Source organism: Tachypleus tridentatus, unplaced genomic scaffold (assembly GCF_004210375.1).
Source record: "Tachypleus tridentatus isolate NWPU-2018 unplaced genomic scaffold, ASM421037v1 tig00692704_pilon, whole genome shotgun sequence".
NCBI lineage: Eukaryota > Metazoa > Arthropoda > Merostomata > Xiphosura > Limulidae > Tachypleus > Tachypleus tridentatus.
In genome coordinates, this window is record NW_027467914.1 from 1 (window position 1) to 16,152 (window position 16,152).

Below are 16,152 nucleotides of genomic sequence, written 5' to 3' on the forward strand. Positions count from 1 at the left end.
CAATAATGTTCGTATAGTGTGAATGAATTGGGGACGCATAAATCTTTGAAGACAGCTCAAGACAATGAAACAAAATATGTAGAAATTGAAAAGTGTGGGACTGAGTGCATCAAAGTTGGGAATCAAAGTGGAAGAACTTTAATAAAATCTTCCCTATGTTACAACCTTCACCGTGAATACGTCAATAGCCGCTCTGTGCCTCCTTCGCATTTCTGAGTTCATGATGTTGTTTATGAACATTACAAAAGTGTTTCTATGAGATATTTCTAATTTTGGAAGGACAGTAACTAATCAACGATGTTTATATACACTGAAAACACTTTTGTTTTTGCGACTGATTCACATACAAAGCTAACATTACGAAAACCTGTTGCTTTTCACGCCATTACAGTAGAAGTGACCAGTTACGACTCTTCACGAATGTCTCGTTCTTCAAGCGTCGTATAAATATACCGTATAGTACATGTACTGCTTCTAAAATTTCGAATTCAGGAGTCTAATCATTATATGACAAGAAAAGAACGTTTAATAAGTTTAATTCATCTGACTTAATGTTTTCACAACTGGAGAAATAAACGAAAATAGAGCAAGGACGATGTTGGACACGTTCCACCGTTAGGTTGTACAAACTTTAATTACACCATGATTATTCCTTCCTTTTAAAACACTTTTTCAAACCATTCGTACACTTTCATATCTTTCTAAACATCTTTTCCACTTTTGATGAATGTAACTCTATATACGTAAATTCAAGCCGAACAATGATATTAAAGGTATTCACAAAATCTAATAAATTATACAATTTTGCAATATTCATTCAGACAAGTCCAGTGCTGTAAGTAAAATGAAACTCAGATATGTATTACAGCCAAATCAATCTTCTGCGTTGGTAACACGAGACAAGAGAATAAAACTTTATTTCACTTCTCTTTTTGAACGTACGTTAAAACAATCTTCCACAATTCTTGTGAAGCCGATGAAGGAGTGTTTGAGAACAATAAATCTCAGTCAACTGATTTATGGCATCTCCATATTTTAGAGTTCCTTGCGCTTTCTTTCTGTATGAAAAGAACTGAACTGATGGTTTGACAGGAGACAATATTTAACCTTTACATATTTTAAATTCCTTTCAAATTAACCACTTACTTTTCTCTTTTGATCAATGAAAGAGCTTCACTTTGTGTTAATAATTAGTCTCAGGTTCTTCTTGGATGGGACGGGAACAAATTTGAAGATAATGTTTGAAAAGGACTTACTCAAATATTAATGTGAACTATCGGACTTACGTTTTCACTACAACTCGACGTGGGAGTAAGCGCGAACATTTTAAGTTATTCCCCATTCTGACATGGGACAAAGCTATTTTAAGTAACAAAACTATTAAGAGAAAAGACTTGCCGTTTCATCAGTTTGGTTAGTCTAAGCAAACAACACTTAAGGTTTGGTTCTAGCTGAAGTTCTAAAACAATCGTAAGAGTGGACGGTTTTCTTTGCAAACTTTTCAGAGATATTAATAAATTTCATGAAAATATCCCTAATTGAAGGCGTTTAAATTCTCGTCATATCAACTCAAACTACTGGCATAAATAACGATTCTTGATGTCGGGTGATGACAAGAAAAATATAAATTTCGTGACGGTATTAAACAAGTAGTAACACTGTATGAGAAAAGTAATATCTACCATCATACATTTTAAAGAATCTTTATTAGTATTGTAAGTCAGGTGTGTTCGGTATAATATCGTTGCGAATTTAAAGCTAATGTGTTGCTAGCATATCACTCTCTTTTTTTATTGTAATTTGTTGGTTACCTGACAAAAACTCAGAGATATATAATCGAAAACACCTTATGTAGTGAAATAAGTACCGATCAAGAAACACTAAAAGCGATTTAATGTTGGACGTACAGTTATGAACTCAAAATGTCGGCAAAACTGTAACCAACATTTAAATCACTGATAAGAAAATTTCGTCACATATTTAGTCCTTTGGTAGAGAGTCCGCGTGTTTGGTGTTTACAAACGGAGCCTATTATTTCCATTAGTATTTTGCTGTTGTTAACTAAATATCTATTTTGTTTGAAGATACTCTATTAAATAATATTATTTCAGGTTCAACATATGTGTGTGAGTTAGTCCTGTTATATTACAAATTGTTGACTGTCATAGGAAAGTGTAAATAGAAATATGATTATGTGATAATTACTTAAAACAGTGAAGGCCTTATAGACGAATTAAATTTATCTCGATTTCTATTTGGACAATAAGTAAACCCGTTGGATTCAGCTGATTCTAAATCGTCATTTGTAAACGCGTTTCTCTCTAAATGTATTTAAAGCGTTAAAAGGAGGGTTTATCTCTCACTGCTCTGAAGTGATTTGCTGTGGTGAAACGTCTACGACATCAGTATTGGAAGACGTAACGAGTTATGTTTAGTGAGTTTTCTCTACAAATCGAGAATGTTTCCCTTCTTAATGCACTTTAATTATAGAACGATCTGGATTTCTCAACAAGAGGTTGAAATGAAATGAATATTGAATAGAAGCTTTAATGCGTAAGGGTAGTAACAAACTAATGTTTTTAATAAAGTCTCCGAGTAACGTTCCTTGTGATTGTTGAAAATATCCTCTGTGAGAAGTATGAGAACATGAGCTTCGTTTGCTACACGTACTGCAGGATGAATAGAAACTTATTATTCTTACTTATCTCTTTCACAAATACAATAACATCACATTTTAAGAAAGTGTAAAATACTTGACATGAGAAGGAAGGTGAATAATAAGTAACCGTTATTAAAATCGATGAAGGCGGACGGTGGCCGAGGAAAGTTAAGGCGATGGACTGCTAATCCATTGGGCAATGCCCGCGTGGGTTCGAATCCCATCCTCGTCGGACGTGGGGAGATAATTTTATAGAAAAAAGTAGGTGATAAACGAAAGGGAGTTCTTTGACCATTTGCAGGGTTCCAGATGTTAGGCGATGGACTGCTAATCATTAAGACTGTGCCCGCGTGGGTTCGAATCCCATCCTCGATCGGACGTGGAATAATTTTATAGAAAATGGTGTCTAAACAAGGAGTTCTTTGACCATTTTAATTTCAATGAAATACATAGATTGAACAAGAGAGTATTTATCAAATTCAGCATTACGTTTTTATTTTCAGTTTTGTTATTACTCAAATCTTGTTATCGTGTTGTTTTAATAACGATTAACATTACAAGGTTACACATATTTCTGTATTAGTTGGTCCTTTGGTTTGAAACGATATCTTTAGTTCACTACTAAAACGTGTAGGAATGGGGCGGATATAAAAACTTGCAACACAAACTCTTATACACATTAAAGAACCAAATATCAAATCATCAAACGGTTTGAGATACACCAGAAGGTGATAAAGACACAGAACCAAGCAACAAGTCAAACCAGCTGGAAAACATCAAGCGAGGCGTATACTAAAATTCAGAAAAACATTTCTCAGTCTCACTTTGATAAGAGCTTCTAGCGATGAAGCTCACTAAAAGTATAACTGCACCAAATAGAGAATTACATGATAATGCTACGGTAAAAAGTTTGTGAAATTATTTATCAACCACTGGTGGATTAACAACACAGAAAATTCATCATCCACTGACTTTTCACTCTTTTCATCCCATACACAGCTTTACGTACATAAATTTGCACACACGCCATGAGACAGAAATGGCCTCAAACATTTGCTATTCACGTAACGTAAAATTACGACGCACACCCACAATAATGTTATACATATAGTGTATGAAAACAAATGATTGAAGGACATAAATCTTTAGAAGACAGCTCAGAGACAATGAGAACAATATGTAAAGAATTGAAAGTGTAGGACTGAGTGCATCAGGTGGGGATCAAAGTGGGAAAGGCATTTTGTAATAAATCTTCCTATGTACAACCTCACACGTGAATACGTCAATAGCCGCTCTGTGCCTCCTTCGCATTTCTGAGTTCATGATGTTACACAATTTATGGGCACGTACAAAAGTGTTTCTATGATATTTCTAATTTTGAAAGGACAGTAACTAATCAACGATGTTTATACACTGAAAACACTTTGGGTGTTTTCACCGCATTTTGATTCACATACAAAGCTAACGTACGAAAACCTGTTGCCTTTTCACGCCATTACAGTAGAAGTGACCAGAGTTACGACTCTTCACGAATGTCTCGTTCTTCAAGCGTCGTATAAATATACCGTATAGTATTGTACTGCTTCTAAAATTTCGAATTCAAGGGTCTCTAATCATTATATGACAAAGAAAGAACGTTTAATAAGTTTAATTCATCTGACTTAATGTTTTCACAACTGGAGAAATAAACGAAAATGAGCAAAGACGATGTTGGACACGTTCCACCGTTAGGTTGTACAAACTTTAATTACACCATGATTATTCCTTCCTTTTAAAACACTTTTTTATGTAACCATTCGTACACTTTCATCTTTCTAAACATCTTTTCCACTTTTGATGAATGTAACTGATCTATGCGTAAATTCAAGCCGAACAATGATATTAAAGGTATTCACAAAATCTAATAAATTATACAATTTTGCAATATTCATTCAGACAGTCCAGTGCTGTGTAAAATGAAACTCAGATATGTATTACAGCCAAATCAATCTTCTGCACGTTTGTTTGGTAACACAGACAAAGATAAGCTTTATTTCACTTCTCTTTTTGAACGTACGTTAAAACAATCTGTCACACACTGTGATGTACGATGCCCAGTGTTTGAGAACGCAATAAATCTCAGTCAACTGATTTATGGCATCTCCATATTTTAGAGTTTCTTGCGCTTTCTTTCTGTATGAAAGAAAGAACTGAAACTGTGTTTGACAGAGAAACATATTTAACCTTTACATATTTTAAATTCCTTTTCAAATTAACCACTTTTACTTTCTCTTTTAATCAATGAAAGAGCTTCACTTTGTGTTAATATTAGTCTCAGGTGCAAAGTTGTATTAGGAAAACGAACAAATTTGAGATAATGTTTGAAAAGGCTTACTCAAATATTAATGTGAACTATCGGACTTACGTTTCACTACAACTCGACGTAGGAGTAAGCGCAGAACATTTTAAGTTATTCCCCATTCTGACTAAGGACAGCTGATTTTTTAAGTAACAAAACTATTAAGAGAAAAACTTGCCGTTTCATCAGTATTGGTTAGTCTAAACAAACAACACTTGAAGTTTCTAGCTGAAGTTTCTAAAACAATCGTAAGTGGACGGTTTTCTTTAAACTTTTCAAGAGATATTTAATAAATTTCATGAAATATCCTAATTGAAGAGCGTTTAAATTCTCGTCATATCAACTCAAGCTACTGGCATAAATAACGATTCTTGATGTCGGGTTGATGACAAGAAAAATATAAATTTCGTGACGGTATTAGAAAGCAAGTAGTAAGCACTGTATGAGAAAATATCTACCATCATACATTTTAAAGAATCTTGTTAGTATTTAAAGTCAGGTGTGTTCGGTATAATATCGTTGCGAATTTAAAGCTAACGTGTTTTGCTAGCGAGTATCACTCTCTTATTTTTTATTGTATTTGTTGGTGATACCTGACAAAAAGTCAGATATATAATCAAAACACCTTATGTGTGAAATAAAGTACCGATCAAGAAACACCCAAAAGCGATTTAATGTTGGACGTACAGTTATGAACTCAAAATGTCAGCAAAACTGTAACCAACATTTAAATCACTGATAAGAAAATTTCGTCACATATTTAGTCCTTTGGTAGAGAGTCCGCGTGTTTGGTGTTTACAAACGGAGCCTGATAAATGTATTTCCGTATTTTGCTGTTGTTAACTAATATCTATTTTGTTTGAAAGATACTCTATTAAATAATATTATTTCAGGTTCAACATATGTGTGTAGTTGGTCACTGTTATATTACAAATTGTTGACTGTCATAGGAAAGTGTAAATAGAAATATGATTATGTGATAATTACTTAAAACAGTGAGGCCTTATGACGAATTAAATTTATCTCGATTTCTATTTGGACAATGAGTAAACCCGTTGGATTCAGCTGATTCTAAATCGTCATTTGTAAACGCGTTTCTCTCTAAATGTATTTAAAGCGTTAAAGGAGGCTTTAAAGCTCTCTCACTGCTCCCTAAGAGGAGTGATTTGCTGTGGTGAAACGTCTACGACATCAGTATTGGAAGACACGTAACGAGTTATGTTTGTTAGTGAGTTTTCTCTACAAATCGAGAATGTTTCCCTTTCTTAATGCACTTTAATTATAGAACGATCTGGAATTCTCAACGACGAGGTACACGAAATGAAATGAATATTGAATAGAAGCTTTAATGCGTAAGGGTAGTAACAAACTCGTAATGTTTTTAATAAAGTCTCCGAGTAAAACGTTCCTTGTGATTATTGAAAATATCCTCTGTGAAAAGTATGAGACATGAGCTTCGTTTGCTGCACGTACTGCAGGATGAATAGAAACTTTGTTTGTTATCATTCACTTGCTTATTATCTCTTTCACAAATACAATAACATCACATTTTAAGAAAGTGTAAAATACTTGACAGAGAAGGAAGGTGAATAATAAGTAACCGTTATTAAAATCGATGAAGGCGGACGAGGTGGCCGAGGGTTAAGGCGATGGACTGCTAATCCATTGGGCAATGCCCGCGTGGGTTCGAATCCATCCTCGTCGGACGTGGGGAGATAATTTTATAGAAAAAGTGGGTGATAAACGAAAGGGGAGTTCTTTGACCATTTACTGTTAATTTCAAACAGAAATACACGTTAAACAAGATGCAACGAAAAGTGCAAAGAGAATAACACTGTCAAATTCAACATTACGTTTTTGACCATTTTCTTCAGTTGTGTTATTACTCAAATACCAAAATATGTCTTGTTATCGTGTTGTTTTAATAACGATTAACGTACAATTGAGTTACACATATTTCTGTATTAGTTGGTCCTTTGGTTTGAAACGATATCTTTAGTTCACTACTAAAACGTGTAGGAATGGGGCGGATATACAAAACTTGCAACACAAACTCTTATACACATTAAAGAACCAAATATCAAATCATCAAACGTTTGAGATACACCAGAAGGTGATAAGACACACGACAAACAACAAGTCAAAGCCAATGGAAAACATCAAGCGAGCGTATACTAAAATTCACAAAAAACATTTCTCAGTCTCACTTTGATAAGAGCTTCTAGCGATGAGCTCACTAAAGTCATAACTGCACCAAATAGAGGAATTACATGATAATGCTACGGTAAAAAGTTTGTGAAATATTTATCAACCACTGGTAGTTAACAAATCACAACGAAAATTCATCATCCACTGACTTTTCACTCTTTTCATCCATGCATAGCACATGCACTTCAAATTTGCACACCATGAGCGAAGAATATGTACTCAAACACGCTGCTATTCACACGTAACGTAAAATTACGACGCACACCCACAATAATGTTATACATATAGTGTATGAAAACAAATGATTGAAGGACATAAATCTTTGGAAGACAGCTCAAGACAATGAGAACAAAATATGTAAAATTGAAAGTGTGGGACTGAGTGCATCAGAAATGAGGAATCAAAGTGGGAAAAGGCATTTTGTAATAAATCTTCTATGTACAACCTCACGTGAATACGTCAATAGCCGCTCTGTGCCTCCTTCGCATTTCTGAGGTTGATGTTACACAATTTATGGGCACGTACAAAGTGTTTCTATGATATTTCTAATTTTGAAAGGACAGTAACTAATCAACGATGTTTATACACTGAAACACTTTGGGTGTTTTTCACGCATTTGATTCACATACAAAGCTAACGTACGAAAACCTGTTGCCTTTTCACGCCATTACGTGAGAGTGACCAGAAGTTACGACTCTTCACGAATGTCTCGTTCTTCAAGCGTCGTATAAATATACCGTATAGTACATGTACTGCTTCTAAAATTTCAGATTCAAGGAGTCTCTAATCATTATATGACAAGAAAAGAACGTTTAATAAGTTTAATTCATCTGACTTAATGTTTTCACAACTGGAGAAATAAACGAAAATAGGCAAAGACACGATGTTGGACACGTTCCACCGTTAGGTTGTACAAGAAACTTTAATTACACCATGATTATTCCTTCCTTTTAAAACACTTTTTTATGTAAATTCGTACACTTTCATATCTTTCTAAACATCTTTTCCACTTTTGATGAATGTAACTGACTCTATGCGTAAATTCAAGCCGAACAATGATATTAAAGGTATTCACAAAATCTAATAAACTATACATTTTGCAATATTCATTCGAACAGAAAGTCAGTTGCTGTAAAAAAACTCAGATATGTATTACGGCCAAATCAATCTTCTACGCAGCAGTTTGTTGGTAACACGACAAAGATAAGCTTTATTTCACTTCTCTTTTGAACGTACGTTAAAACAATCTGTCACACATTTCCTGAATGTGATGCCCGAGTGTTTGAGGACAAATAAATTTCAGGCAACTGATTTATGGCATCTATTTTTAGAGTTTCTTTCTTTCTGTATGAAAAAGAACTGAAACTGTGTTTGACAGAGAAACATATTTAACCTTTACATTTTTAAATTCCTTTTCAAATTAATTACACCTCTTTCATCTAATGAATGAGCTTCACTTTGTGTTAATATTAGTCTCAGGTGCAAAGTTGTATTAGGAAAACGAACAAATTTGAAGATAATGTTTGAAAAGGCTTACTCAAATATTAATGTGAACTATCGGTCTTACGTTTTCACTACAACTCGACGTAGGGAGTAAGCGACATTTTAAGTTATTCCCCATTCTGACATGGACACAGTGATTTTAAATAACAAAACTATTAAGAGAAAAGACTTTTCGTTTTGTTAGTATTGGTTAGTCTAAGCAAACAAACACTTGAAGTTTCTAGCTGGAGTTTTTTAAATCAATCGTAAGAGCGGACGGTTTTCTTTGCAAACTTTTCAAGAGATATTTAATAAATTTCATGAAAATATCCCTAATTGAAGAGCGTTTAAATTCTCGTCATATCAACTTAAGCTACTGGCATAAATATCGATTCTTGATGTCGGGTGATGACAAAAAAAATATAAATTTCGTGACGGTATTAGAAAGCAAGTAGTAAGCACTGTATGAGAAAGAAATATCTACCATTATACATTTTAACGAATCTTGTTAGTATTGTAAAGTCAGGTGTGTTCGGTATAATATCGTTGCGAATTTAAAGCTAACGTGTGTTGCTAGCGAGTATCACTCTCTTATTTTTTTATTGTGATTTGTTGGTGATAACTGACAGAAAAGTCGAGATATATAATCGAAAACACTTTATGTGTGAAATAAGTACCGATCAAGAAACACCCAAAAGCGATTTAATGTGGGACGTATAGCTATGAACTCAAAATTTCGGCAAAACTGTAACCAACATTTAAATCACTGATAAGAAAATTTCGTCACATATTCAGTCCTTTGGTAGAGAGGCCGCGTGTTTAGTGTTTACAAACGGAGCCTGATAAATGTATTTCCGTATTTCGGTGTAGTTAACTAATATTTATTTTGTTTGAAAGATACTCTATTAAATAATATTATTTCAGGTTCAACATATGTGTGTAGTTGGTCACTGTTATATTTCAAATTGTTGACTATCATAGGAAAGTGTATATAGAAATATGATTATGTGATAATTACTTAAAAACAGTGAGCCCTTATGAACGAATTAAATTTATCTTGATTTCTATTTGGACAATGAGTGAACCCGTTTGATTCAGCTGATTCTAAATCGTCATTTGTAAACGCGTCTCTCTCTAAGTGTATTTAAAGCGTTAAAAGGAGAGGCTTTAGCTCTCTCAATGCTCCTACGAGGAAGTGATTTGCTGTGGTGAAACGTCTACGACATGAGTATTGGAAGACACGTAACGAGTTATGTTTGTTAGTGAGTTTTTCTCTACAAATCGAGAATGTTTCTCTTTCTAAATGCACTTTAATTAAAGAACGATCTGGAATTCTTAACGACGAGGTACACGAAATGAAATGAATATTGAATAGAAGCTTTAATGCGTAGCGGTAGTAACATACTCTTAATGTTTTTAATTAAAGTCTCCGAGTAAAACGTTCCTAGTGATTATTTGAAAATTTCCTCAGCGAGAAAGTATGAGAACATGAGCTTCGTTTGCTGCACGTAGTTAAGGATGAATAGAAACTTTGTTTGTTATTATTCACTTACTTATTATCTCTTTCACAAATACAAAAACATCACATTTTAAGAAAGTGTAAAATACTTGACATGAGAAGGAAGGTGAATAATAAGTAACAGTTACTAAAAAAGCTATGAAGGTGGACGAGGTGGCCGAGAGGTTAAGGCGATGGACTGCTAATCCCTTGGGCAATGCCCGCGTGGGTTCGAATCCCATCCTCGTCGTACGTTGGAAGATAATTTTATAGAAAAATGTAGGTGATAAACGAAAAGGGGAGTTCTTTGACCATTCACTGTTAATTTCCAAACAGAAATACACGTTAAGCAAGATGCAACGAAAAAGTGCGAAAGAGAATAACACTGTCAAATTCAACATTACCTTTTTCACCATATTTCGTCGGTTGTGTTATTACTCAAATACCAAAATATGTCTAGTTATCGTGTTGTTTTAATAACGATTAACGTACAATTGAGTTACACATATTTCTGTATTAGTTGGTGCTTTAGTTTGAAACGATATCTTTAGTTCACTACTAAAAAAGTGTAGGAATGGGGCGGATATACAAAACTTGCAACACAAACTCTTATACACATTAAAGAACCAAATATCAAATCTTCAAGCGGATTTGAGATACACCAGAAGGTGATAAAGACACACGAACCAAACAACAAGTCAGAAAGCCAATTGAAAACATCAAGGGAGCATATACAAAATATTCACGAAAAAACATTTCTCAATCTCATTGACTGTCTCACTTTGATAAGAGCTTCTAGCGATGAAACTCACTGAAGTCATAACTGCACCAAATAGAGGAATTACATGATAATGCTACCGTAAAAAAAAGTTTATGAAATTATTTATCAACCACTGGTAGTTAACAAACCACAACGAAAATACATCATCCATTGACTTTTCACTCTTTCCATCCCATGCATAGCACACGTGCACACTTCAAATTTGCACACACGCCATAAGCGAAGAATATGTACTCAAACACGCTGCTATTTACACGTAACGTAAAATTACGACGCACATCCACAATAATGTTATACGTACAGTATATGAAAACAAATCATTGAAGGACGCATAAATCTTTGGAAGACAGCTCAAGACAATGAGAACAAAATATGTAAAGAAATTGAAAGTGTAGGACTGAGTGCATCAGAAATTGAGGAATCCAAGTGGGAAAAGGCATTTTGTAATAAATCTTTCTATGTACAACCTCACACGTGACCCCTCTGTGCCTCCTTCGCTTTTCTGGGTTCATGATGTTACACAATTTATGGGTACGTACAAAAGTGTTTCTATGATATTTCTAATTTTGAAAGGACAGTAACTAATCAACGATGTTTATGCACTGAAAACACTTTGGGTGTTTTTCACCGCATTTTGATTCACCTACAAAGCTAAAGTACGATATCCTGTTGCCTTTTCACGCCATTACAAGAGAAGTGACCAGAAGTTACGACTCTTCACGAATGTCTCGTTCTTCAAGCGTCGTATAAATATACCTTATAGTACATGTATTGCCTCTAAAATTTCGAATTCAAGGAGTCTCTAATCATTATATGACAAGCAAAAGAACGTTTAATAAGTTTAATTCATCTGACTTAATGTTTTCACAACTGGTAAAATAAACGAAAATAGGCAAAAACACGATGTTGGACACGTTCCACCGTTAGGTTGTACAAAGAAACTTTAATTACACCATGCTTATTCCTTCCTTTTAAAAACACGTTTTTATGTAACCATTCGTACACTTTCATATCTTTTTAAACATCTTTTCCACTTTTGATAAATGTAGCTGATTCTGTGCGTAAATTCAAGCCGAACAAAGATATTAAAAGGTATTCACAAAATCTAATAAATTATACAATTTTGCAATATTCATTCGAACAGAAAGTCCAGTGCTGTAAGTAAAATGAAGCTCAGATATGTAGTACGGCCAAATCAACCTTCTGCACGCGCAGTTTGTTGGTAACTCGAGCCATAGATAAGCTTTATTTCACTTCTCTTTTTGAACGTACGTTAAAACAATCTGTCACACATTTTCTGTGAATGTACGATGCCCGAGTGTTTGTGAACGCAATAACTTTCCAGGCAACTGATTTATGGCATCTCCATATTTTTAGAGTTTCTTGCGCTTTCTTTCTGTATGAAAGAAAAGAACTGAAACTGTGTTTGACAGAGAAACATATTTAACCTTTACATTTTTTAAATTTCTTTTCAAATTAATTACACTTTCTCTTTTAATCAATGAATGAGCTTCACTTTGTGTTAATATTAGTCTCAGGTGCAAAGTTGTATTAGGAAAACGAACAAATTTGAAGATAATGTTTGAAAAAGGCTTACTCAAATATTAATGTGAACTATCGGTCTTACGTTTTCACTACAACTCGACGTAGGAGTAAGCGCGAACATTTTAAGTTAATCCCCATTCTGACATAAGGACAGCTGATTTTTAAGTAACAAAACTATTAAGAGAAAAGACTTGCCGTTTCATTAGTATTGGTTAGTCTAAGCAAACAACACTTGAAGTTTCTAGCTGGAGTTTTTAAACAATCGTAAGAGCGGACGGTTTTTCTTTGCAAACTTTTCAAGAGATATTTAATAAATTTCATGAAAATATCCTAATTGAAGAGCGTTTAAATTCTCGTCATATCAACTTAACCTACTGGCATAAATATCGATTCTTGATGTCGGAGTGATGACAAAAAAAATATAAATTTCGTGACGGTATTAGAAAGCAAGAAGTAAGCACTGTATGAGAAAGAAATATCTACCATTATACATTTTAACGAATCTTGTTAGTATTGTAAAGTCAGGTGTGTTCGGTATAATATCGTTGCGAATTTAAAGCTAACGTGTGTTGCTAGCGAGTATCACTCTCTTATTTTTTTTATTGTGATTTGTTGGTGATAACTGACAGAAAAAAGTCGAGATATATAATCGAAAACACTTTATGTGTGAAATAAGTACCGATCAAGAAACACCCAAAAGCGATTTAATGTGGGACGTATAGCTATGAACTCAAAATTTCGGCAAAACTGTAACCAACATTTAAATCACTGATAAGAAAATTTCGTCACATATTCAGTCCTTTGGTAGAGAGGCCGCGTGTTTAGTGTTTACAAACGGAGCCTGATAAATGTATTTCCGTATTTCGGTGTAGTTAACTAATATTTATTTTGTTTGAAAGATACTCTATTAAATAATATTATTTCAGGTTCAACATATGTGTGTAGTTGGTCACTGTTATATTTCAAATTGTTGACTATCATAGGAAAGTGTATATAGAAATATGATTATGTGATAATTACTTAAAACAGTGAGCCCTTATGAACGAATTAAATTTATCTTGATTTCTATTTGGACAATGAGTGAACCCGTTTGATTCAGCTGATTCTAAATCGTCATTTGTAAACGCGTCTCTCTCTAAGTGTATTTAAAGCGTTAAAAGGAGAGGCTTTAGCTCTCTCAATGCTCCTACGAGGAAGTGATTTGCTGTGGTGAAACGTCTACGACATGAGTATTGGAAGACACGTAACGAGTTATGTTTGTTAGTGAGTTTTTCTCTACAAATCGAGAATGTTTCTCTTTCTAAATGCACTTTAATTAAAGAACGATCTGGAATTCTTAACGACGAGGTACACGAAATGAAATGAATATTGAATAGAAGCTTTAATGCGTAGGGATAGTAACATACTCTTAATGTTTTTAATTAAAGTCTCCGAGTAAAACGTTCCTAGTGATTATTTGAAAATTTCCTCAGCGAGAAAGTATGAGAACATGAGCTTCGTTTGCTGCACGTAGTTAAGGATGAATAGAAACTTTGTTTGTTATTATTCACTTACTTATTATCTCTTTCACAAATACAAAACATCACATTTTAAGAAAGTGTAAAATACTTGACATGAGAAGGAAGGTGAATAATAAGTAACAGTTACTAAAAAAAGCTATGAAGGTGGACGAGGTGGCCGAGAGGTTAAGGCGATGGACTGCTAATCCATTGGGCAATGCCCGCGTGGGTTCGAATCCCATCCTCGTCGTACGTTGGAAGATAATTTTATAGAAAAATGTAGGTGATAAACGAAAAGGGGAGTTCTTTGACCATTCACTGTTAATTTCCAAACAGAAATACACGTTAAGCAAGATGCAACGAAAAAGTGCGAAAGAGAATAACACTGTCAAATTCAACATTACCTTTTTCACCATATTTCGTCGGTTGTGTTATTACTCAAATACCAAAATATGTCTAGTTATCGTGTTGTTTTAATAACGATTAACGTACAATTGAGTTACACATATTTCTGTATTAGTTGGTGCTTTAGTTTGAAACGATATCTTTAGTTCACTACTAAAAAAGTGTAGGAATGGGGCGGATATACAAAACTTGCAACACAAACTCTTATACACATTAAAGAACCAAATATCAAATCTTCAAGCGGATTTGAGATACACCAGAAGGTGATAAAGACACACGAACCAAACAACAAGTCAGAAAGCCAATTGAAAACATCAAGGGAGCATATACTAAAAATTCACGAAAAACATTTCTCAGTCTCATTGACTGTCTCACTTTGATAAGAGCTTCTAGCGATGAAACTCACTGAAGTCATAACTGCACCAAATAGAGGAATTACATGATAATGCTACCGTAAAAAAGTTTATGAAATTATTTATCAACCACTGGTAGTTAACAAACCACAACGAAAATACATCATCCATTGACTTTTCACTCTTTCCATCCCATGCATAGCACACGTGCACACTTCAAATTTGCACACACGCCATAAGCGAAGAATATGTACTCAAACACGCTGCTATTTACACGTAACGTAAAATTACGACGCACATCCACAATAATGTTATACGTACAGTATATGAAAACAAATCATTGAAGGACGCATAAATCTTTGGAAGACAGCTCAAGACAATGAGAACAAAATATGTAAAGAAATTGAAAGTGTAGGACTGAGTGCATCAGAAATTGAGGAATCCAAGTGGGAAAAGGCATTTTGTAATAAATCTTTCTATGTACAACCTCACACGTGACCCCTCTGTGCCTCCTTCGCTTTTCTGGGTTCATGATGTTACACAATTTATGGGTACGTACAAAAGTGTTTCTATGATATTTCTAATTTTGAAAGGACAGTAACTAATCAACGATGTTTATGCACTGAAAACACTTTGGGTGTTTTTCACCGCATTTTGATTCACCTACAAAGCTAAAGTACGATATCCTGTTGCCTTTTCACGCCATTACAAGAGAAGTGACCAGAAGTTACGACTCTTCACGAATGTCTCGTTCTTCAAGCGTCGTATAAATATACCTTATAGTACATGTATTGCCTCTAAAATTTCGAATTCAAGGAGTCTCTAATCATTATATGACAAGCAAAAGAACGTTTAATAAGTTTAATTCATCTGACTTAATGTTTTCACAACTGGTAAAATAAACGAAAATAGGCAAAAACACGATGTTGGACACGTTCCACCGTTAGGTTGTACAAAGAAACTTTAATTACACCATGCTTATTCCTTCCTTTTAAAAACACGTTTTTATGTAACCATTCGTACACTTTCATATCTTTTTAAACATCTTTTCCACTTTTGATAAATGTAGCTGATTCTGTGCGTAAATTCAAGCCGAACAAAGATATTAAAAGGTATTCACAAAATCTAATAAATTATACAATTTTGCAATATTCATTCGAACAGAAAGTCCAGTGCTGTAAGTAAAATGAAGCTCAGATATGTAGTACGGCCAAATCAACCTTCTGCACGCGCAGTTTGTTGGTAACTCGAGCCATAGATAAGCTTTATTTCACTTCTCTTTTTGAACGTACGTTAAAACAATCTGTCACACATTTTCTGTGAATGTACGATGCCCGAGTGTTTGTGAACGCAATAACTTTCCAGGCAACTGATTTATGGCATC

General features: G+C 34.2%; 4 non-coding genes across 4 annotated transcripts; all 4 read left to right on the forward strand.

Annotated features, from left to right (window-relative positions):
• Positions 1-2,805: 2,805 nt before the first annotated feature.
• TRNAS-GCU (transfer RNA serine (anticodon GCU)) lies at positions 2,806-2,891 on the forward strand. Its single transcript has one exon. It is a non-coding gene; the product is annotated as a tRNA-Ser (tRNA).
• Positions 2,892-6,621: 3,730 nt separating this feature from the next.
• TRNAS-GCU (transfer RNA serine (anticodon GCU)) lies at positions 6,622-6,701 on the forward strand. Its single transcript has one exon. It is a non-coding gene; the product is annotated as a tRNA-Ser (tRNA).
• Positions 6,702-10,353: 3,652 nt separating this feature from the next.
• TRNAS-GCU (transfer RNA serine (anticodon GCU)) lies at positions 10,354-10,435 on the forward strand. Its single transcript has one exon. It is a non-coding gene; the product is annotated as a tRNA-Ser (tRNA).
• Positions 10,436-14,178: 3,743 nt separating this feature from the next.
• TRNAS-GCU (transfer RNA serine (anticodon GCU)) lies at positions 14,179-14,260 on the forward strand. Its single transcript has one exon. It is a non-coding gene; the product is annotated as a tRNA-Ser (tRNA).
• Positions 14,261-16,152: the final 1,892 nt, after the last annotated feature.